The sequence below is a fragment of the Falco naumanni genome, chromosome 5 (genome assembly GCF_017639655.2).
Source record: "Falco naumanni isolate bFalNau1 chromosome 5, bFalNau1.pat, whole genome shotgun sequence".
Classification (NCBI taxonomy): domain Eukaryota; kingdom Metazoa; phylum Chordata; class Aves; order Falconiformes; family Falconidae; genus Falco; species Falco naumanni.
Window position 1 is genome coordinate 34,600,361 of NC_054058.1, and position 25,137 is coordinate 34,625,497.

General features: G+C 50.4%; 1 protein-coding gene across 4 annotated transcripts in view; it reads right to left on the bottom strand.

The window, feature by feature from the left end:
* The window catches only part of ELFN2 (extracellular leucine rich repeat and fibronectin type III domain containing 2), a 53,500-nt gene that overhangs the window by 18,428 nt on the left and 9,935 nt on the right, over positions 1-25,137 (bottom strand). For all 4 annotated transcript variants that reach the window (XM_040596829.1, XM_040596826.1, XM_040596827.1 and 1 more), the window contains one exon: positions 17,960-18,140. The gene's annotated coding sequence lies outside the window, so the exon portion shown is untranslated. The remainder of the gene's footprint in view (positions 1-17,959; positions 18,141-25,137) is intronic.

Here is a 25,137-nt window from a genome sequence, read left to right on the forward strand (position 1 = left end):
CATTGAGGTAAAAAAAGGGGGGGGGGGGGGAAACAAGGGGGTTAAGGTTAAGCCGAAAAAGACAAAGTGATGAAGATGAGAGGCTCTGCAGGCATGAAAAGCTTCTGCAGAACATTGTGCAGAGAGAAGTCCAGCTCAGTCCCAACACAGACAAGACAACCACAGGATGTGTGGTGGCTGGATGTGTGCTACAAGAATGCTATGAGTTTGCAAAGTGCCCAGCCACCCAGGGCCCTGTGCATGCGGGAGAGGTGAGGTGGGGCACAGATTCTCCTCCTTTGACTCCTGGCTGCCTTTTCTCCCATCATTCCTGAGACTCCATCTGGCTCCACTATTTTTACACACATACACAAAATAGAAGAGAAAATAAACACTTAATTTCTAACCTAATCAGCCCTTCTCTCACTAATTAGCACCCTCTGAGCACATCCACAGGCTGTGAGAGATACTCTGGGGCTGATAATGACCCCCAACCTGCAGCTGCATATGCTGAAGGGTCAGCAGAGCCAAGAGCAAGCCAGGGGGGAGGCAGGGAGCAGAGCGACTTTTGCCATTTGTTTTTTTTTTTCCCGCAAATCTGGGATAAGGGGATGTCTCTTTCCTAGCAGGATCCCTTGTGTGTAAGTGTTTTTCGGTGAGAGAGAGTGTGTGTGTGCATGCATGTGTGCCGAGGAGGGGGGAAGCTGGAGAGGTTTGGAGGGAGGGGACTGGAACAAAATTCTGGCACTGAGCCCAAACCTGAAACACATGCCAATTTGTGCCTCTTGCTGGTGGTAATGAAGGGCTCCGTTCAGGACACACGGGACACTAATTAAGGGGCTTCAAAGGCGGCTTTCTGCAGAGTGCTCTCTAAAGGGGGGCTGAGGGGAGGAAGGAGCACAAGAGGGGGGTGTTCTCCACTCAATGGAAGACTTCTGGCTCCTTGTGCTGCTGGGGAAGGCACTTTTTCTTTCTCCCTGTCTCCCATAGCAACTCCTACCCGTGAGAGCTAAGAAGGTGCAAGCATCTGGCAGCTCCAGGCAAGCCCTCAACAGCTAGCAGGCAATCCAGGTTCCTGTACGGAGTGTGTGCTGCTATGGGGAGGGGAAAGCTCCCAGTGAAAGCAGAGGGACACCATGCTGAAAAGAAGAAAAGGTGGACAAGCAGCATGGCCAAAAGAGAGAAGAGAAAGCTGGAAGGGAAGAGGCAGGATCTCAGTGTGATTGGTTTGCAAAGGTAGCACCTATAGGAACAGGAGTTGCCCTTAGTCTCCAGGGGTTTCCAGGGAATAAAGCTCTGGATCACACAGGTCAAAACTCCATGTCTGAGTCTTGTCAACTACATCCCATGGGCTTATTTCTCATGAAAGACTGGATGGGGTAAACTTTGTGAGTAGGGCAATGGGCAAGGCTGAGAATGTGCTTCCAATGTGTCAGTCTGGGCACAAGGCTCTAGGCTTAACTGGGCACCAAAGACAAACAAGCACTGCATGGGCATCCACAGAGCTCTAGCCCACTTCTAGGAGCTTCACAGACCTTAATCCTACAATGCTGAAGCATTGCAGATTCACTCGTAGCTGTAGCGTTCCCGTGTCAAAGGGAAGGAGCCAAGCTGCAGAATGGGTGATGTGACTCAGCCATGGCCACCAAAGAGTCTCAGCTCGGCCCTTCTGCTTCCTACCTGGTACCTTAACAGCACAACTGCCCACCCTCCCTCCATGGGAGTAAGCATGAAACAGCAGCTGTGGTGGAAAACAGGCCTGTGCTGAGATTGATTAAACGGGGACAGAATGTGGGAGGAAAGAGAAGAATAAATTGGCAGCGAGAGCAACAGAGCGTTAGTGAGAGACAGGAAGAAAGGATGAGTGAGAAAGATGGTGAGGAAGAGAAAAGAGAGAATAGAGGGTTATCTACGGATTACATTCACTGGGCCATGCACCAAGCACAGAGAGAAAGTGAGGGAAAGAAAAGAGAGGTGATACGAGCACATGAGAAGGAGAAGTGAGAAGAGATTCACAAAGAGCAAGAGAAGCAGACAGCTTGAGAGATAAGCAGTGCTTCACTGATCCTGCACAACAGCATGCTCCCTGCCATCACTCACCACCCCACAAGCTGCCGGAGTGCCCCAGAGCTCCTCTTAGCTTCAGAGGGAGCTGCTTTCTCTATACCAGGCTATCTCAGCACCACAAATGAGTCACCTGGACACAGTGTTTGCGAGTCAGGACCAGTCCTGCCACAGTGAGACATGTGTAGACAATATTTGAACAAGGTGAAGCAGAAGGTTAGCTGAACTCATCTTTCAGCAGTCCTGTAATGGCCCTCCACAACTTGTCCAGATCTTTAGTTTTTCTGACCTTTCTACCCTCTCCTGTTCAGTATCCTCCTATGCACCAGTCCACGCTTAACTACTTATTCCAGATGACCTGCTCCATGTCTCCCGTGTTCAGTGTCACCCAGCCAAAAGCACGGCCACCTGCAGCCCACAGCAGTTCAGCAGAGCTGTGCCTATCACTGAAGACAAGGAGGAGGCTCACCCTACGAGAAGCGCCTGAGGCAAGACTGGCTGAGGCGTTACTTCAGGCCCATGACTGCCCAGGGCAAGAAAAGCAGTGCAAGGCAGTTCTTAACACCAACTCTTGGGCAAAAGTCTTCACACACATATCCAGCAATTCCCTGTCTATGTTCTTACTACTGCCCAACCATCTCACTGCCCAGCCCAAGAGGTTTCTGAGAAGAGGTGGTCAAATTTGCTGGGCAGACAGAGTCAAAAGGGTTTGAATGCAGAAAAACATTACATGCTGGAATCAGCCCTGCAGCAGGTCTTGCAGCTGCTTGGGCTGTGAAGAATATCTGGGGTCTGCTAGGATCTGCAGAGAAAAGAGATCAGCCTCAAGGAAGTGCAGACACAGGCTCAGATGCAATTGCAAGGCACAGCCTTGGAAGGTCTTAGTTCCAGTACTGACTGGTGTCTAATGCAAGCATAAAAAAACACACACAGCCCAGACAAGTCCAAGACCCTGCCTCCTTCCATCCCACAGACCACCAAACACTTCCCATCAGCTGCTAACATCTGCTGAAACTTTAATAAGAAAGCCACAAAAGATCTAAATCAAAGGGGAGAACAGAGCTGATCACCAGCCTCTTTGGACCATGGGGGAAACAGTCAAGACCTTTAGGTTCACAGAAAGATACCAGCCTTAGTTACCATGAAGGGAGGAAACAGGGACACTCTCCAGCCTCCACTTTCCCAATTCTTCCTTCTCTCCCCCATCCTCCTGCCCTGTGCAATCCAAATTGGACGCTGTGCCAAGGATAAACAGAAAACTATTGAATCACTCTTATTAAGTTTGAACTGATTATTAAAAAAAAAAAAATCAAAAGAGAGGGAGAGAAAATCAAAGCTGGGATTACAGGCTTAGCAAGCATGAGTGCATATTCAGCCTACACTGCTCTCTTTGTGACTCTGTCACACCAGTAGACTGCTAAGAGAGTTATACCATTACTAACATGACAGCATTGTCCTACCCAGCCTGGATTAGAAATCTCAGTGGCTCTGTGGAGGGGAAAAGTCCCTTGGCAGTGGCAGGCATTTGGCCTCATGATGCCTTCCACTCGCAGCATGCTGTCCAGGCGGGGAGAAGTATTCAATTATCAGACAGGCTCTGCCTTTTCCTAGGCCAGCTTTCTCTTATTGTCTGACTGCTTTCTCCCTGGTCAGTGATGCTTGAGAATTCTGTCATGCAAGAGAAACTCAAGATGGTCCAGGCAATTCCTGAATCAGGCAGACTTCTCACAGATGAACCCCTCCTCCTCCTCATGAATACATGGTCTTCTCCAGGTACGGATAGGCTGCTTAGTCCACAGGCAGTGAATATCTCCTTCACTGACATAGGACCTCCAAAAACTGCCTGGAAAACTGGATCTCCCCATTCCCTGCTGGGTTGGGGGCATCAGCCTGTTGTGATTCCATAGTGCTTCTCTGGCCTAAAATCATCCAATGGTCACCGAGCTGAAACTGATTGCCTCATTACTTCCACTTCTTAAGCAGGACCCCACCAATTTTTAAATACATTAGAGATACGTGTGTTGCTCTGATGTATTTCTCAAACATTTACTGTTTCAGGTAATCCCCATATAACCACCATCCAAAACATCATAGCAATCAAATCATCAGCCACACTGCCATCCACTGCTTGTACTCCTTGTAATGTCCCTGGGGATTGTGTTTCCTCATTGGGACAGTGCTGTTACAGTGTGCCTGTGAGCTGGCACAGATTGATAAATAAAGGCAGTTCACAACAAGAAATGCATCACCCTGGCCAGGATGCAGAAAGAGGAATTGTCATGGAGTAACATGGTTTCTCATTGCCCTGACAGCAGCCAGAATTTCTGCTGATGTGATTACCAATGCAGGGGGACCAGCTTTGGTACCACTGAGGGAAAATTAAATGGATGCTGTGTGAATTGGCTGTGTCAATCCCTGGATCTTTAGAGAGGGAAGGAGGAGCTGGACTTGGAGTGAGAAAGCAAGGAGCTGAGAGGAGGAGAGAATTGGGTATGCAGTGCCTGGAGGGTGAGGGTCAGGACCAAGAGCAGCAGAAGGAGCTGCCTAGGACAGCTGCTCACCCAGATGGTCTCCAGTCTGTAGGCTTCAGATCTTGCCTTAGCTTCAGCCCCGTGGCTGGTTCTTGTGGCCTCATCTCCCCACATTGCTGTTCTGCAGCCAGGAAAGCCACTGGGGGGGCAGTCTTTGTACCACTGCGGGAACTGGGACAGGGACCATGCCTCATTCATGGTACCCCAGTACTACTTCATCTGTCCCAATACAAAGAGACAAGGAAATAAACATATTTTCTCTTTCCAGAGCTGCCCCAAGGCTAGGCTACAATATTTTATGGCCCAGTTCTTAGCCTATTTGCATTTTGTATTTTTACTTCAACTGCTGTTTGTTTCCAGGCATTTGGGATGCCTAATGATTTTCAAAGCACTGTTTATTTTAATCCGTCTAATTTATTAATACAGTGGTTGGCCTCGAAGTGCTTGGGAATGAAGAGTAAGGAAGTTGTAACCAGTGAGCATCAAACTGTCATATGATCACATCAAAGCAACAACAAGCAGCTCACTTTGTTGGCTGCATCGAGATACAGCCTCACGGGTCCTCCAGCTTGGTGGCAGGTTTCCTCATACATGTCACTCTGCAACACTACCAGGCTCACCAACTCCAGGGATGCAGTAAAAATAGCAATCTCCAGGGGTAGCTGCCCAAGAAGAGTCTGCCCTTTCTCACCCTCCCATGTGTTGTGAGAACCTAACATGCCACCACAGTGCAGATAATATAAACCATGCTGATATCCATGTGGATTTGCAGGCAGTGTTGTAATCTTCTAATAAATCAAAGGTGCACTTGGCCTCCACTATACCCTTTTCAGCCCAGTGCTCTGTGGTAAGGATACAGTTCCACACACAGAACATTCCCTGAAAAAACAGTGAGCATAAACACTGCTAGTCATGCAAATGAGATGGCTTTGAATCTCTGGTCAGTCTCAACAGGAAAATGTCAGATTTCCTCAGCACCAGAAAGCAACTGACAGGTCCTGAAAATCCTAGGGGCTGCCCTCAGATAACTTTTCCCGTCTCCAGGAAAGTGGTGAATGTGCCCCATGACACATTCATGAACCTGTCCTCATCTAAGTCAAGGCCTGCAGACCACAGTCTTTTGCAGCTGGCAACTTCATAGCATCCTTACAGCTGGAGAGCCTGTGTGCTCTCAGTGGTCCCACGGAGCTGAAGAATCCCTTTCACCCATCTCACACCTGCTAGGAAAGCTCACACCAGCACAAGTTGCCTTGCCCATTGCTATTGCTACAGCTCTGATAGCTGCCCTGTCAGCGACAAACATATTAGCCATGGACCAGAACTTGCAGAAAGCAGAAGCCTCTCTCTTCTGTAGTGGCAGGGCTTCCTACAAGTGTACATCTTGTGCTAAAGGGCTGAGGTGATTCCACAAACAGCTCTGTGAAAGATGCCTGAAGTTGCTACTGGTTGTCATGATGAGTTAGTTGTGCTAGATGTCCTCCAGAAGCACAGTTCTGCCTGGGAACAGACAATGACTACTGTTTACAGAGGTTGAACACATCCTGCCTGAATGAGCTTATTACAACAGCCAGCACGGCTGGCAAGGGGGGGCACCTGCACTGATGTTCTCTTTGCACTTGTGGAGAGACCAACAGAAACAGAGGTACCTCAAGAAAGATGACAGACGATGGTGGGGTGGAATCTCCCTCACCCAGGATGCAGGAAGGACAAAATAGTTTTTGCAGTGCCAGTTGAAAAGTCGTTTCTGGAGTGGCTCCCGTTCTGTCAGTGCTGATGTAACCTATGCAGGAGCACGCCCCAGTCTTGCTGTGTACCCACCCAAAGGCAGGCCCCTGCGTGCCCCACAGCTCAGATGCAATACCTTTGCAGGACAAGTATATCCTCAGCAGTGCCGGGCCAGACACCTTCCCATGGTAGGTGACAGATCTACTCCCTTCTCCACCACAGATTAGGCCCGCACCTCCAGGTGTGGCTCCAGTTTCTGCCCAGACATCACTGCTGATGGTTCACCATACATTGCCATGCCCCCAGTCACCATATTGGTATTTTTGCTTCCAAATCCCATGCCGTAAAAAGCCCCTCTTCTCTCCAAGCTGCATCTGCCCGCAGATGAATGGGAGCCTAGGGACAAGGGCTGTGTGCCACAATGCCCGCTTGCCCCCTGCCGGTTCACGGGGTGCCAGCCTGCCAACAGAGCATGCCCCCTCCCCACCTTCCCTCCCTGACTCCCAGCACTCCCACCACCTCCTGCCAGCACATGAGAGGCCCCCTGGGGAGGCACTGAGACTGCTCACCCTGGTTCCCAGCTGTTTCCTCTCTCCCATCTCCTCCTCTCCCTGTGTGGACTCCCTGGTGGCATCTACCCACTCACTGGGAGGGCCATCAGAGACATCATGCCTGCCCTGCCCCTGGTACTCAATACACAATACCTTGTTTTGAGGGCACTGTCAACCTCTCCAGCAGCCCTTCCCTCCCACCCAGCCCCCCAGAGCCAACAGGCAGCGATCCATGGTATGTAGGAAGAAAAGGGATGGCATGAATCCCAGCTCATCACACTGTGTTGTGGACAGGGCACTATATTCACCCTACAAAGCAAGGGTAACTCTGCCCTTGGCTTGCTTGTTTGTGAGCACTTAGTTGATAAAGCCAGGTTATTACCTGCCTGCCTTGGCAAGGTACCTTGCTTTCCCTCCAGTCCATCTTCCCTGGGGCAGGGAGCTCCCTGCTTTAGCAAAGCCTGATCTCCCAGGCAGCTCTCCAAGGATGCAGAGGAGATAAAGATCTTTGAAGCAGGATTTGAATTGAGTCCTCAGCTTGATCACGGCCCACTTGAGGAGTAAGCCAGGGTGAATTAACCCTGATCTCTGCTCTCAACAGGATGCACCAACAAGTGATGAGGACTTTGGAGAGAAATAACAAGAGGGACAGCAGACAAATCAGCTCTCAGACCCTTCCTGAGAGGAGCATAACCAGCTCATGTACTTAAGGCTAAAACCCTTCTCACTCTCCCTGTAGGTCTCTTAGTGTCTTTTCTTCTGTTGCCTCTATGATCCCTCAGCAAAGAGCACAGCCTAGGCAACCCAGCCGCAGCAGGGAAGTCCAAGAAAGGCCAAACCCTCCAGAATCGTGCCTTTCTTATCTAAGAGCACAGGTAAGGGCCATCTGGCCCCAGGATGCTTTCTCCAGCTGTGACAAACACTAAGGCCTTCAAAAAAGGAGCAGAACCTGGCCAACATACAGTGATGCCTTCTTAGGTCACTCTCCCAGACAAGTTGAAGATGGTGGATTTTGTGAATTGGACAAAACTTACCACGAATTCACTAAACCTCACAAAATTCTTCTGTAAGGATCTTACCCATGTGTCCTTTAGCTGCACTTTATAGCTACACTTCACAGCTACATGCCGGGTACATTTCTGCTGGGAAGAAAGGGGACAGTAAAAGGCCCATCCATGAAGGAAGAGACTGTTTTGCAGTCCTTCCAATGCGGTGTGCCTCTGTAGGCAGGGAGGAGGGCAGGTGGTCCCGCTCCACACTCCTAAGTAGGCGTGAAGAGTAATGAACATGCTGGGAAAGGCCAGCAGCACTTGGGTAAGGCGTATATATGGGTCTTTGTGTAAAAGCATGCCAGCCAAAATGGAGAGTACATTACTGCATTCACTTATGTTTGATGTGTCTGTAAAACTGGCTGGTACAAACATCCCATTGCGAATGTTCACATGTGACATGACTCACAGTGGGCCCTGGGTCATGTTCCCAGCCTGTGAGCGTGCGAGCCGACCCTGCAGGGTGTGCATGTGTGCTGCCTGGCTGTCAGGGCGCCTGCCCACTGGGGAGCTTTCCATCTAAACCAGCTGACAGCTGCTCTCCTGAGTTTCCTGGACACCAGTAATGTTTTCCCTTTCCTAATCTCCCTGATGTAAATCCATTCACGACAAGTGCCTAGAGACTTTTAATTCCATCGGCATTAAACTCACTAAAACCTCTATTACCAAAAGCTTTTAGGATTTTCCCCAGAATCTACAAGTCAGGTTTGTAACATGACAGAACTCCACCTCTCTGGGGTGTCTAAGAAATTAATTTATGCTTTCTAAATGCCAGGATCACTGACCGGACACTCAAAGTATCCCCCTTGCCATCAGTAAGCTCCAGTTGCTGATATGACACAGCCATTCCCAGATGCTCAGCTGTCTTCCGAAACATTTGTAACAGTGTGAGAAGAGCCCCCACCCTGTAATAGGCAAGAGCAGATCATCTGCCACAGCAGAGCAGCACCAGAGGTTCACAGATGCTGTATTAAGGGTAGAAATGGTCTATTGCAGTGGTCCCTTGCTGCACTCATAGTGCAAAGTGCAGCAAATGCATCACAACACCGATGTTCCCCAGTACCGTAACAAGTGAAAAGGTAGTGTGGTCTCATCTCAGCGCTGCACACAGCCAGCTGTGTAAAAGCCCAGGGATTATCCAGCTACACCTCAGTAGATAAGGTGGCTGGATGCCGAGACGACTTGAGGGTGGTGGTGGTGGAGGGGAGAAGAGAGCTGTGAGTCAGTGAGCGAGGTTTCTAAATGCTATAATACTCCAGAGATGGTGCATTTATCCTTTGGCCCTGGAGGTTCATTGGTTGCTGTAACAGAGCAGAGAGATGCAATCATCTTCCGATCCCAGAGGTCTTTTTAGGTGCTATAATAGACTAGTGGTGATCAAGCCATCTCCAAAGCCTTGGGGTTGCTGGCACGCAGCAGGGGTGACGTCAGCGTCTCTCAGCCCCCTCAGTCCCCAGCCTCTGGATTCCAGGAGAGGTGCTGGAGATGCTGCTTCCACCCCAGAGGTTTGCAGTGGCTGTGATGATATCTGCTTTGAAACACTGCCAAAGATCCCTCCAGCCGTACAGGAGCTTTTAACCCTGTGGAAAGGTGTGATACTGACCCCAGGTCTGCTGGCTCCGGCACATGAGCCTGAGCCTGGCTGCTCCCACCCTATCCACACCAGCTGTAGTGGGTGTAGCTCTGAGCTACCCACCGAAACAAATCACAGCTCTAAGAATACAAGATAGCTCAGAGATCCAGCGGAGTGGCATGTAGAGATGATCCTCAGTGTTTGTTTTCCTGGCTTAAAAACATTTCCCTGTGCAAAGAGTCACTCCACTCACACCTCGTGGGCTGCCCAGAAGGGAGACATACTTACAAGGAGTCTGAGATTTGTGTGTACTACACACAGATAGCTAGAAATCAAACTCTGTGAACAGACTCAGTTAGCCAAGCTGTTAATGACTTCAGGACCATATATCATATACTCAGCAAAAAAAAAAAAACACAAAAAAAAAAAAAAAACAAACCAACTCACTGGACCATGCTCCTGGGTAGGGAATGCTGTAGGGCAGGGGGGAGATGTTTATAGACTCAGCTCCTTACACTGAGGAGAGGAGGAAACAATCAAATAAGGTTTCAGAGTTTCTATAGGCTTAGGGATTTCTCTTCTCCCTTCAGCCCCAGCAGGTTTTAATTCTGGGCTCCAGCTTGGCCTGGCAAATGGAAAGGCTGCAATATTCTGTTATCCTGGCGCTGATTCCCACAGCTCAGGCGGGATGTGAAAGCACGGGCAATTTCCCAGGAATGTCTGGGAACTTTCCAGGTTAGGTTTCTGATCTCAGACAATTTCAAGGGTTTAGGTGGGTTTGCATTTTTTATATGTATGTGTGTGTATTGTTTGGTTTTCACTGGAACTGAGTTCAGACTCAGAGGCTGAAAACCCTGCTTCTTACTATTGACTTGAACATGATTATGCCGGTTGATGTTACAAGAGAATCTAGCCCCATTCTTTCCTAAGCTTCAAGATCCTCCTGAACCCAGGTGATGCTGGGAAGAATTGGGACATGACCAGAATTTCACTGCTCATGTCCCAGCAGGTGTTATTAAGGTAAGCTCCATGCTGGGGAACAACCATTCCAGATCAGAGAGATGTCCACACTGACTCTTGTGAAAGATACTGGCAGATTTTGGGGGGAAAAGGTGGAAAAACCTCAAAGCAGACAGGTGAGCAATAATGTGCTCCTATCTTCATTTTCTTATTTGCTGTTATGAGTTGCAGGTTAATATAGGCTCTGAAGACAGAATCTGAAGGTTCAGGCTACAATACTGGGCTCATTCCTAGGAATAGCTCATTTATGTATTCTTGCTCTCCACAAAAATACACAAGCCTGCAATGAACCTTTCTAAATCCTTCATCCCGACAAAATCTCATGACTTAGAGCTCCACAGTCCAACCTCATGAACCTGAATCCCATGCATTTGAATTTTACTGTGCCTTCCCTCAATCCCTTGTGGTGAGGAAAGAAGGGACAGATGTACTCCTAAGTCTTATAAGTCTATTTCCAACATCCACTCCCAGTCTGCTGTCTAACACTGGCAACACCTGTCTCCTCCATCTCTTCATTTGGGTATGTTCACAGGCTTTCTGTCTCATCTCAGAGCCCCTTTAATTCTCCATCATCCCTTTGGAAACAGGCTGACCCTGGTTCAGCATGCAATTCCAAATGAGGCAGCACCGCAGGTGTAACAAGAGCCTCGCATCTCTTCCAGGGTACTCTATACTCACTGCCTCCGCAGCACAACACAGGGCAGAGCTCTGCAAAGAGTCCCTGATATCTGCCCACACTTAAATTTGGCTGATACCCTTCGCTCAGTACCACTGGGAATATCTAAGGGGTTGCAAACCTGCCCTGCAACACACATGAATTTGCACATATCAGTGCTGAGTTTCATTCATGAGAGTGCAGCACATTCATCTAGCTTAGCTCTCTTTCCTCAGCATTTCTCACAGCCCTTTCTGGCCACAGCCAACTTAATAACTTTGTCTCATCTGCAGATTTTCATGTAGCATACTTCTCCCACCTTTCCAAGTCATTAAACAATACAATAAATCACATGGGATTTAGAAGAGAACCTGGAGGCCACGTTAACCTTTTGCCATGGTGAAACTTGACTGTTTAATCCCCTCATTCTTTCAGTCTCCTACTCAGTTTTTGATCTATGTCAATATTTTGTCTTTCACTGACTACTTAGCTTCTTTAGTAGCTCTTGTGCAGGATCTTTCAAAAGCCTTTGGGAAGTCAAAATACATAGCATTAATTGGTTCTCCCTTATCCACTGCTTTATTGACACATTCAAAGAGTTGTAGGAGACCAGCAAGATGCAGTTTTCTTTGTGCCAAACCCATGATGGTTAGGCCCTATCAGACCACAATCTTCCAGATGTCTTCAAGCACTGCCTTTTAATTATAATTCCCACCAGTTTACCAGATACAGATGCAAAGCTTACTGATCTTTAATTCCCTGGATCATCACTGGAGCCCATTTTTAAATATAGGTACAACATTTGGTCTTCTCCAATTCCCTGAATCAGTAGCTTTTTTTTTTTTTTTTCCACAAGAGATTGCATATTTTTGTTAGCAGCTCAATCACTTAAGCTCCTTCCAAACTCTGGGATTTAACCATCTGGACTTGATAACTTATTGTTCAGGGAAAGGGGGGCGGGGGGGTCAGTTTTGTGATTTTTTTCAGTGGGTTTTGGTTGGTTTATGATTGGCTTTGTCCCAGCACCCATTATTCTACCAGCATGGTTTCCAACAGTTCCTCATCTAAGCAGATATAGGAAAAGAATCTCACAAACACCGTTGGTAAGGATGGCTGATAGAACAGAAATCATAAGAAAATTCAGCTCCCCAGCAACATCCTAAAAATGGAGATACTGAGTCACTTTAAACACAGGAGGTGACTGGAATTGATCAGTGCGAGTTTTCTTGGATAACTTCCACCCTGTTCTGACCAACCAGGCTAGTTTTGCTCATTTGTTTGGGTCTCTTGCTGAAAAGTGATTTCCATCTTGACCCCAGAAGATCCAGGGCAGGAATGGAGCTAGCTTGATTATATCCAGCCTAAGGTGCAATAAAAAGAAAGTGACCTCAGTGCTAGGGGATGCATGAACCTGGGAGGAGATGAAACCCAGCGTGGATGAAAAGAAGTAAATCAGAAGGTGAGCAGAACAATGCTGGGCTGTTAGCTCCATTGATTGCCTTTCAACTGAACCAGCCTCAAGACATGAAACACAATGGGAAATGCTGCAGAACTCAAACAAGTAGCCCCATTATATGAGTGTTTCTCTCTTTGTGCAGGGCTGGTTCTGCACAGCTCTCACCATGCTGGCTGGCTTTAAAAGGCATGTGAATTCAGATCAGGGCATGGCCTGATGGCCCTAATATGCCACTGACTCCAAGCCACATGGCCCATTGGTCCTGCAAGAGGGAGGACGCTCAAGATGGGCGAGACACATCCACAGATTTGTGTCACAGTGAACACATGACCGGTTGTGTGTATATGTTGACCTGCAAGCCAACGCTGGCATTCCAGCTTCTGAAAACTGCCACCCTCCTATCAAAAATGACACTCAAAACATCTGTATGACATCTACCTAACCTATGACAGACCTGGCATGCCTACCTTATATGACGGATACATACTCAAGTATATTTCGTAAAAGAGGAAGAGAAACTTCCATAAATCCCTCTTTTCTAATTGCTGCTATTCAGTTCTTCTGGGACGTGTCGACGGGGCAATTGTAGGGAAAATTCTGCCTCGTGTAGCATGTTGAATTCATTCCCTGTGGACGCGTCCTATGTGAGGCAATGTGGCTGTAAGTATTTCTGGGGAGCAGTCCTAAAGGCAAGCCTGTGGCTCCCTCTTAAGACCTCACCAACATCCCTCCAGTACATAGCAAAGCAATTCCCAGCAGTGCTGGGCAGTGCACTCACCTCCTCTGGCTTCGCAGGGCCAGGGCCAGGAAGACAGAGGACATGGGGAGGCATTTCTCAGCCATGATCCCTCCTCCATATCAGGAGCAGAGGAACATGCACAGGAGAAGACAGCTGAGAGCAGAAGGGAATATCTGACTGGTTATTCCCTGGGTTAAGGAGGTGGATGAGAGATGAGCAGTCCCCTGTGCAGAGCTGGTCCTCCTGTCACAGCTTCTCAGACAACATCTGTACCCAGTACAAACGTTGTGAGGTGGAACTCTAGCCTAATATCTATACAAGAGACTTCTACACCACATTCGCACTGCAGAGACATGCTTCTCTCTTTCTGCCTCCCGCTCCACTCCTCTCTTCCTTTGCTGCTTCTGTCCTTTTTCTCTTAGGTCTTCCCTCTTTCATAGTGTTTTCATCCCCTCCATACCCCTATGTGCCCTGCAGTCCCCTTTTCCTCTGCAACACCTCCCCTCCACTGCCTGCAGGTCTCCACTTCCAGGAAACGAAGCAGGACTCACACATGAAGATGCACAGCAGGGGTGAGGCAGGGGAGAAGCTCAAGGAAGGAAGAAGTCGTCATCCCTCAAGTTAGCCCGGCATGACTCCATAGCCTGTGACCTGGCCCCACACACCAGGCACAACCCTGCTGAAGGTGCCCACTTGGGCTGGGATGAAGCAGCATGGACACCCACACAGATGCTGTGCTACCACATGAGGGCTAAGCCAGGCAGGGAGGTAGCCCAGATGCTCTTCTAGCAAGGCTTTTACTCCTCTCCCTCTCCTCACACGCATGGGTCTGACATATGTGCATCTCAGGGCTGTCCTTGGCCATTCAGCAGTGGCTGTGCAGAGGGTGCAAGGGGGAGGTGAAATGATGGAGGACTGGGATTGCCGTTCACCAGTCATAGCCTGTACCAGGGTCCCCTTTGCTCCCCTGAAACACACACAGACACATGGTGTGGCTGCCTGGGGAGGCCCAGCCAAGAAGCCTGCCCTCCGCTGCTGAATCCCCACTCTGTTTCCCAAGTGACAAGCCACAAACTCCCTTTCTCTTTGCAAACAAACAGAGGCTTGAGTGAAACACTGCCTCAGCCCTGGCACACAGCACCCCGGTCATTACGGATTCCCCTCCAGCATCCAGCCCACTGCAAACGTCAGCACGCAGCCATGACAGCAGAGTCCACAGGCTGCACCTCTCTTTCCCCACAGCATCCCTCTGTGCAGCCTGAAGCACCGTGCAAACGGTATGCATGCCTTCACATAGCTCCTTCCCTTCCACCTCCTCTCCCTCAGTGTTTGTGGCTACAGCCTGCCCCCTGTAAAGGTAGGGGAAACTGAGGCACAGCATGGGGGCCTTGCTGGGATTAAGATTCAGAAGATGTTAGAAACAAGGGTTTGTAGGCAGTGTCACTTGGCTTCAACACCCAAAAGTTCATCTTGCTGGGCTTTAAAGTAAAGTCTGCAAAACCCAGACAGCAAACACTCCTCCTTACCACCAGAGACTTGCACATGTCCACACCCAAGCATGAGGCAAGCCACCCTTAACCACCTTCCTGCTCTTTCCGCTCTCCCTGCAAACAGAACTACCTCCCTCAGCAACACAAGCACCTGAGTGACAGATCTGGAAACAGTCCCTGCAGTCCAGCAAGTAAGGGTTTGCATTCTTGCTCTGTCCCAAATCAGCACCCGCCTCCAATGGGGCTATCTTGGCTCCCACCCATGGTGCAACCCAGTTTTTTGCCAGCATGATCCTATGAGGAATGGTAACTCTCCTGGGCCTTCTGCAACAGCCATGGGGCCGTGGAGTGATCAGGGCTGGAGAGCAACGTTGTCCTGCTGAGACAACCCTTCCCTCCCTCTTCAGTGCAATGCCTGCCCTCCTCCCAGCTGGTGTCATCCTCTCATCCCCCCACACACACGCTCCAGGGCAGCAAGCAGTGTGCAAGACACCACTCAAAAACCCTTGAGGAGAGCCAGACCGAGAGGTGGCCACCAGCCAGAGAACATACTTGTCTCTCTAGGATCTCCCCAGAGCTGGGAGGGCGCTAGGAGAGATGGAGCTACAGAGAGCTGGGTTTCTGCCTTGCCATGCATCACTTCTTAAGGCACCTGAGAGGCCACGGTTGTTATAACTCCTGAAAGAGGAGGGCAGCTGCCTGGTGTGGGACATGGCTTGCTCCCTGCTGAGACTGTAATTCAACCTTCTTTCAAACCAGCTTGCCTGACAGGAGGGACTGAAGCAGGCTGGCTGCGGCATACAGTTGCATCTGTCAAATTAGCCAGAGCACACATGATCCGGAGTGCGTGCCAGATGTGGAAGGACAAACAACACTTGAGCCAGCATCAAGCTAGAGTTGTGCAGACAGATAATACCCAACGCAACATAAACATTGCCAGTGCAGAGTTAAGCCAACATTGTTTTCTAAACAAATCTGAAGCAGCAGAGTGAGTTCATACTGGATCAGCATTTTCTACCATGTAGCCACAGCAGTTTTGACCCAGTACCAAGCTCCCTAGAGCTGAATTTATTGTCTTGTCCACCCTGAGCAAGTGCCAAGGCCATGTCCTGAGAGGGCTGAGGAATTTAAGCAATGCCAAATGGCTTCAGAAGCTCCATCCAGGAAGAGCTTGCTTTCTGCAAACTCCCTAGTAATGAAACTGAGTGCAACTGCATGGTCACACTCCCTGCCAGGCCCTGGCCAAGAGGAAGAGTGACACATCAACAATGCTACAGTCACTCCATCACCTGCAACACACACGCGGTCGCGCACACCAAAGGGTGCAAACCACAGGGGAAAAGATCACTTCACAGTATTGTCAGCTGGCAGCAACATCCAGAAATAATTCCGCTGGGGAACATCAGCCCTTCCCGAGGCTGCCCAAAGCGGTTCCTGCCCAGCATGGCATGCACTGAGGGGTCACAAGGGATGGGAAGCACCGCAAAGGGAGTGAGGAAGGGGTGCTGTTGAAAGGCGGAAAAGCAGGGCTCAGGGGTACCCCAAAAGAGGAAGAAAACCATCCAGCATCACCTGACAGAAGTTGAAGGCAGCAGTTCAGGTGGAAGGGTAAGTGCAGGGGTAGGCAGAGAAAGGGGACTGAGGAACTGCAGCCAGGGAATACTGATGGCAGGGTCCTGCTGTGGCAGCAGGGAGATGCACTGGAAGGCGTACCCTCCTTGCCAGCATCACCAGGTGGGACCTGGGCAGGAGGGCAGCAACCCATCACCTCCTTCAGGCGATACTACACCAGCACCACTGCCAGGGCTGCAAAGAAGCACAGACCCTGCCAGCCACTTCCCCTCACAGAAATGCAGCAGCCCCAAAATCTGACTCAGGAAACTTCGGTGTCTGCCAGAGTCTGTGCAGAGCCTGAAACCACAGCCTGACAGGTGCAAACCCCCAAACCTCCCCTCTAAAATCCACTCCTCTGAGGATGCCCTCTGACTGCTGCCCTGCCAGCAGCTCATTGCTTTAGAGTCTTGTTCTAGGAAAAAAACACCTCCAGGCACATTCACGCTCCTCAAGGGCCAGCAGCACATCTGGGCCTGCCCAGGCAATGGGAGAAACAGCTGCTCCCCACTTCCCTCCTATCCCCATGCTACAGCAGCTTCAGCAGCACAGAGACGTGGCATGGAAACAGCGCAGCTGATCTTCCTGCCTTCCCCGCAGAGGAGCTGGGGAAAGGGGCACGGAGGGCAGCCCCAGGCGGCGGGAGGCCCTTTCAGGTGCTCCCAGGAGCTTTGTGCCCCAAAATGGGTCAGGCTTAGCACCGGGCCCCTTCGCTGCCTGTGCAGGGCACACGGTGTTCCGAGCTTATGAAACACACTGTCTCCGGCAGGAAAACATCCCTTCCAGCCAGGCAGGAGCACCAGGGGACAGCAGATAAGCAGCGACAAAGAGCCTGCCCATCACCCCAAAAGCTGTGCCGGGCTGGGCTGGGCATTCAGAGGAGGTACCTGACTAGGAAATAGAGGCCAGCACCCTCCGTGAGGAATCGGGATACCCAAAATATCTGTGAGAGGAGGAAAGGGAGGGGTGTGTGGAAGCCCCCCACTGCATGCCCCACTCCCAGTAACATGATGTCCACTCCTGCCCTGCTGGAAGCTGCATCCCCGAGGGGACCCAGGCCAGGGCCGCAGAGCCCAGCCGTGCTGCTGGCCAAGCCAGCCTGCTGCTCCGCTGCAGCAGCGTCAGCCTGCCTGCCCCTTCTCCGGAGAAACAGGGCAGGCGGGGGGGGGTGGGAAATGCCACAGGGAGAAGAGCAGACAGGTGGGTGCCAAGGGAGGGATGGGAAAGGAGAGGAACGCACTAGGGATTGTGAGCAGGGGACCCGCAGCGCTTCCCCCTGCTGCTCTGCAAGCAACCCCTCCCTGCACACGTATGCAGAGCTGCAAGGAAAGGGGGTTGGAGGGGACGCAGCAGCTCTCCGTTATGGGGGGGAGGGAGCTGATAAAAGCCTAGATTTTGCTCACAGCGTAGCAGAAACCCCTGCCTTTCCCCTCCCTCGCACCTCTGGGGAACAAGCAATGAGCGGGAGGGAGGGATGGAGAGAGGTGCACGGACATAGGTGCCGAGGTTGGCTTACCTCGCCGTGCCTGTGCTGGGGGTGCCCGCGGGTGCGGGAGGTATATCCAGGGCTTTGCTCTCCTTGCTGAGCGCTGGGAAAGGCCTCTCTTCAGTCACATCAAGGAGTGGCCTGTGAGTAGGTGCTCCAGCTCACCGTTCGATCGAAGCTGCCATGGATTCATTGTGAGCGACTTTGCCTTCTGTGAGGAGGAAAGGGGAGGGCAAAAAAAAAAAAAAAAAAGGAAAAAAAAAACCACCAGCTTAAGACTTGGAGGGTAGATTCACTTCTTTCTTAGGTTTCCAATGGCAACTGAATATACCACAGATGAAGATCCAGGGTGTGTGTGTGAATGTGTGTGTGTGGGAGGGACGGAGAGATGCACAGCTGCTGAGTCCACAGGCAGTGTGGGGTGTGAGCTAGTCAGGGCTTATCGGCGATTATGGGAACAGACAACTGGACACGGGCATCAGAGCAGACAGACGGACGGATGGAAAGAGACTTAAAGGATGGAAAGAGGATGGCCTGTATGCTAAGAGCCTAGCTGTACCACTGCACACAGAAAGGAGACAGCACCTGGCCCAGTGCAGGGCAAGGTGCTGACAGAGCCGCGCTGTGAGAAGGTGAAGTGTGCCTACACACACGGCCGCACGCACGCAGACATGCTGCCTCCCAGCCCTGCTCACATCACCCAGGCACACCCCCCTGCAAGAATGCTGTACACACACACATGCACACACACACCCCTGGCCTCTTCATACCCTCATGTGCATGCCCTTGCATACATTCCCTAAAAATTCAGAGTCCTTCCAAAGGATGAAGTGCTTCCCTTCATCACATGCATCCTGCACCCATGAAGCTGCACAGCTGTATTAACATGCATACAAGATATTTCAGACAACCATCACACAACCACATCAACTCCACCCAGCCTGTTCCACCACTCATAAGTACACAGCCAAAATGTCTATATACAGCACAGTGAATACTGACCACTGCACAAATGCATGCTGAATATCTGAACGTATCTACCACACACAAACTCCTGACTAGTTATAAGAACTGTCACTGCACAAATGCACATAATTTAATAAGCCTACCTCCATATCAAAGACCAGAAAAAGTGCCACATACACACACACACGCCTGTATCAGTGCAAACAGCACACCAGCATATCATAAAGCAGAGATCTATAAGAAAACAAAAGCATATAAAACATCCTCATGCACTTAGGAACATAAGTCAAGCAAGCACCACTGGCTGCATATCACAGATAAATATACTATACTTACAAATTGCCTGCAGCATACAAACTGATCACATCAGATACTGTTACCTACCTAACTCAGCCCACACAGAGGCATACCATCCTTCTGGATCCTAAACGCTAGCCCCAGCATCATCAAATACCAGCCATATTCTGTCACATGGAAAACACAAAACTCATCAGCATCCAACACAGGCAGACAAACAAACTACACATGAAATGCAGGCAGCCAGCATCACTCACAGAAAAAAATGCCGCTCTGGAAAGTTATGAAGGTGGAACTCACTTTGGAGGCAGCTGTATTATTCTGTGCAACTACACGGGGGCACGCACACACACACACACCTACCACTGCCACACCAATACTGCTTAAACTGCCTCCATCTCTGAGATCTTCCCTTTTTTTTTGCACTTTCTCTAGTTCTGCCCATTCTACCATCTTCCAGCAAAGCCCGTATATCTGTCTGCAGGCACGTATTGCAGCTTCTGAGGGCAAAGTCTCCAGAGCGGAAAGCCTGTAAAAGCATCCACACTCGTCCCTTCCCCTTTCCTCCTTTCTTCTGGTATTAGATGTGCATAATTTGCATGCAACAAAGAGTGCAAGGTCCCACCAGCCCCAAGTGCTCTGGAATTGGCTGATAGGTGCATCAGGGGATGTGACTGCAAAACCTAAGCAAAGTGCATAAACCCTCAGGAAGCAGAGATTTGGGCAGGAAGGTACCAGCTTCCCCAGGCCCCAGGAGAGACAAGATGTAAGAGGTGGGTAAGAAGGGGTGAAAGAAAGAGAGGAAATCGGCCCGGCACCAGGGACGGCACAGTGAGCCCTGTGCCAGACTTGTTTAACAAGCTCTGTAGTGTCACAGCATGATACTGCTAGCAGACAACAGAGAGTGATCAGGGTTCGGCATCAGGGCAGGCACATGTACCTTCGTGCCCCAGAGAAATGGGAGAGGCATGGATGGGAAAGCATGGGGTTTCCAGGGGGGAAGAGCAGCTGAGTGTTGGTGCAACAGCAGGCACTCGGTGCAGGGGTCTGTACTGGAACCACTGGAGCAGTGGGTACTGGCACAGGTACAAAAAGAGCCCGCAGACACAAAGGGGCTGGCATGGGGGTGACTTGGGCACAGGGAACGCTGGAGTTGCGGTCAGGTCTAGCCCCAGCCGCACGGAGGGAAAACAGAGGGAGTCTCGCAAGCTCTTGTCCTGCGCTTTTGGATGGCCACGGGCTTCAAGCATGTCCTGCGCTTTTGGATGGCCACGGGCTTCAAGCACGTACAGCCACACCTCAGTGTTAAGTCATGTACAAGTGAAACGTACATTGCAATAGCCTCATCCAGGAGCTCCCTGCCCTCCCACACATTGCCTGCCCCAGCACCCGGCTTCCACAGCTCTTCACCAAACACCCCCCAACCCCCTTCCTAGTTCATGCAAGTACACCTTCCCCACCGTTACTCAGGCACACAGACTTTCCACTCCCCAAAGCCACCTACTCCACACCTTCCTCCCAAGTACTCCCACTCCCCACACATGGACCACACACATTTGTGTGGCAGTACAAGAGGAGCCAGGAGAAACATGTGGGGAAGCTCCCCCTGCCACCATCTCAATCCCTCCAAACTACCCCCTCTTCCTCTCTCCCTCCACCACCACCATCACCACCATTCACTTTTCAGAAGTACTTTAAAGGAGCAAAAATTTCCTCTCTCTCAGCTAAACTTCCCCATGCACCCAGGCAATTTCAGCTTGCTAGGAACATCTGTTCCTTGGCACTATGCTCAATTGTACCTGCATGCCTCTTCCCACAAACATCCATTTTGCATTACAGGAGATGAATAATGCAGGCTGAGAGGGGACAAGTGAGAGAGTCTTTTGGACCTCGGCAGCATTTGTACAGAGCAGAGTGGAGGTGCGGTTGCCTCATTTGGTCAAAGCTAACAGATGCTGCTGAACCTGGAAAAGCCACCATGGACTGAAGTGCTACGTGGGTTAAAATACGGTCATAAGGGCAATTTAAAGAGGCTTTTGGATTCAGGATTTCTAATAGGTGCTGAGAAGTAACACGGAGGTGTCGTGTGTGGATAGGCAAGGAGAATCTTCATCTCTGACACACTTAGCACTGAGCTAAGCAGCTGAAGAGAGCCACTAGTGGAAAAGGGACCCATCATCCTACACTGAACTCCAGACTATCTCCCCCTGTGCTTTAGGAGAATGGGACTGGCTAAACAAAGCAAAAGGGAGCGAGAAAGCAAGGCAAACAGGAGCCAAGGGGAATGTGTAAGCATGTTTACATGTGTATATTGGTGCAATGTTCACCTCGTTCATCACAAAGTGATGCATTTGGCCTCACCTTCACCTGCCAGTTTTGTGCTGGCAAGCAAGGACACCTGGAAGACGCAAAAACACATGTGTCTCTCAGTGTTGCCACAAGTGAGTCCCTCTGCATAGGATAATGCTGAAAGGGGGCAACATGGACAACGTGTGTCATGTGTGCACATGAGTGTGCAGGAATGTGTGGCATCTGGTGAGCATCTGTGTGTTGCTGTTGTGTATGTCTGCTGTGGGTAGAGGATTCCCAGTATCAATGTAGGAAATGTGTATGTTACATCTGTGCATCCAAGTGCTGTACTATAGGGTGAACAGTGCATATGTGTACAAATCTGTTCTTTGCTGAAAACAACAGTGCATTTGTGAGGTGTCATAGGGAGCAATGTGTCCTCTGTGAGTTGTCTTGTTGCTTGTGTGGCAGCATTTACGCCTCTGTGTGACACCAGTGTGTTACTGCACACCTGCAGCGTGAGCATCCTTGTGAAAGCAATGCTATGAGTACAGCACAAAACTGTGGTGCTGCGTGTGCCCCTGGGTGCATACAGGTTTGCAGGGACAGGATCCCAACCTGAGTGGAACAGTCTGTCTGGCTCCTGCACTGCCTCTCCTCCTGGTCTCTGCTTTTCCTTTCTCACCTTCCCTCAATTCCCCTTGCTGCTGGCAGCAGCATATTCTGCCCTGGGAACCAACTCCCACACACCACCACACAGCAAGGGAACTCCTTTCCTTGCAGTTCCCTGGTATCATCCCATACCAAGAGCCAGAAAGTGAAGAAAAACCTCACTGGACAACCTGAACTGGATCTATTACCATTCCATGTCCTTGTCACCCATTTCCAAACCCCAGGAACTGCATCACAAACCCACAAAATTTCACCCAAATCCACAAATCTCAACCCCAAACTACAAACCAGATTCATGGCTCACATCCATGCTGTGGACCATCTAAAGCTGACACAGCTCAGGTAAGGCAGCTCAAGGTAACAGAGTTAGGAGACAGGAGATGGCTGTCCCTATAGCCGGGGATATACAGAGGCTCCTGCAGCTACAGTGATACCTGTCTGACTTTCAGTTCCCCAGCCAGAATCACCTACAGCTGGGTTTGGTGTAAGAAACCTTTCACACAGCTTGAAGTTAGCACAGCTAAAACTCACACTTCTGGAGCCAAAGCAACACGACTTAGCTGCTCTGTCATTGCTCCCACATCAGAAGGCTAAACTTCAGGCCAGATCCCATATGTACTGAGTAACCTTCAGGCTCAGATCCAAAGCACAGAGCCTGCCCAGTTGGAGCATCTTCTGGGGCAGTGGGACTTGAGCAAGACAAAACCCCAAAACCATTTCTTTATTTCTTTAACCAATTCTGCAGATCACTACCTTCCTCCCAGACACCCTACCCTTTCTGGGGCTGATCTAAATTACTCAACTCCCCAGACTGAAATGCAAACAACTGCCCTCCATTTCAGGCTTTGCTTTTGCCCTGTATCCCACTCCGCACCTATTCCCTCTGGAGAGCAAAACTAGCACACAGGAACCTGATGTGAAAATATGCAGACATTCCCTGGAAGGCTTCACAGGCTCCCAGCAAGACCCAGTTTCATACAGACCAGCATCATACAGTTTTGCCTTGAAAAAGCAGCCTAACACTTGAGCTTCATCTCTTTTGCCTCAACTGCAGTACTGAATCCCTGATATCCCCAAACTTTACCCAGCCCTATACACTGAAAGCCTACCTTCTAAGCTCAATTTTGTCCCCTTTAACTTATCCCTAGGTTTCTTCTGAACAGAGACCCAGCCTTTCACCTTGTTGCTCACCAGCAAGGCAGTGCACTCTTTACACATAGAGTGTGTAAAGTGCTAGATCCCTTCCCCGACATTTTCCCCACACCGTACAATAAAACAGGCTGGGCAAGTCCAGTGCTCTGATCTGCAAGGCAGCAGCAGCCACAACCCACGGTGCAGGTCTCCAGGAGCCAGGCCAGGATCTTCCCAGGATTTTTTTCCCTAGAGAGGAGCCCTGCTCATGGCTAAAGCAGTTTGGGTGACCTTTTCACTGCTGGCAATCACAACCAGGGGAAATAGCCCTTTCTGTTAATATTTAAAGGCTCACCACAAAGAGCCTCAGCACCTGTTCGGGGCTCTCCCCTGTGCAGCACCACCAGCATCACTACTTCACTCACCCCAATTCTTCCCTCGCCTCGAGGTCTTTCCCTTCAGCCCTGCACCCTTCTCTTTCCTTCTCAGCTTCACCAGCAGCTCCTGCTGATGCCTCCCCCGTGTCCTGCCCTGCAGCCTCACCAGCTTTCCTGGCTCCGCTGGACATGCGGAGAGCTGGACATGCAGAGAGCGAGCCCCTGATTAGCATTCAAGCTAGATTCTCATTAGGCAGAAATTCCCCTCCAGGAGATCCATTAACAGTCCATAAGGTTAACTTAATCCAGCCAGTCTTGTGTGGTCTCTGCCCAAATTCCCTGTTACATTAACAATCTTGAGCCTTAATTAGCATGTGAGGCAGAGGTAGCATTATTAATGGAGATAATATGGAACATTAAGAATAAACAGGCCAGGCTGTCTCCCCCACCATGCATGCAAATCCTCTTCTGTTAGGAACCGGCATGAGCTTCCCCCACGGGCAGCACATGCTGAGGGGCTGGGGTGCCCCAGACTGAAGATGAGCCCTGGGGTGTACATTCAGGTTGGTTCAGGAGGATGGTGCCAGAGAGACCCTTCATCTGTTCAGGAGAAGAAAGGCTGCTAATGAAAAGATGATGGTATGGCAAGTTCTGTGAGGGAAATCTTTGCACTGGGGGAGGAGTGTCATGTCCCTGGTTAATCCAGCCACACCATCTTTCTGGGAGGCTTGGGAAAGCAAGGTCACGGTTGTGTGACTTTCTGTTCCCTCAACAGCTCGATGCATGGTGCCATATGTGTGCACATACACATGATGGGTGTATGCCTGTGAACACCATGTGCAAGGAGGGGGTGTCTGCCTGATGTGGAAGAGGCTGTAGTAGCCTGATGCAGCTGAGGAAGATGCTCTTCATGAGTGTCCTTTCTGACCACGGAGCACACCAGTAGACTGAGAACACAGTACGGGACAGAGGGGGTTCGGGTGAGGGAGGGAAGCAGTCACTTGCAGAGAACAAATGGACTGGGGCTTCTGCTCGGTGCAGATTCACTGTGTGGTGGGGAAGGGATGGGTCCCTCTTGGGACAGGACAGTCTGGTGGCTGGGTGCACAGGTGGCTGGTCAAATCAGCTTGGTCAGCCTGGTGCAGACCCTCTCCCACCCCACGCAGAGCCAACCATGCCCCAGGAGGAGACACCCCAGGTGAGAGGAGGGGAGAGAGAACTGATGCCGCCAGCAGCAGCGAGGTGCTGGGGCAGCAAAGGCTGCAGCTGGTCGGGGCTACACAGTGTGCCAGCCAGGCTGTGCGAGGAGAGCTTGTGTGCGGCCAGCTGCCCCTCTGTCACCCCGCAAGCCTGACACTTTCTTCTAAAACATACACTTGCAAAAGCATAAGACAAAACAGGGAAGGAGGGAAGCAGAAGCCAAGCCGAGGAAGCAGAGTCTAACGACAGCACCTCTGGACTGCTAATTCACACCTC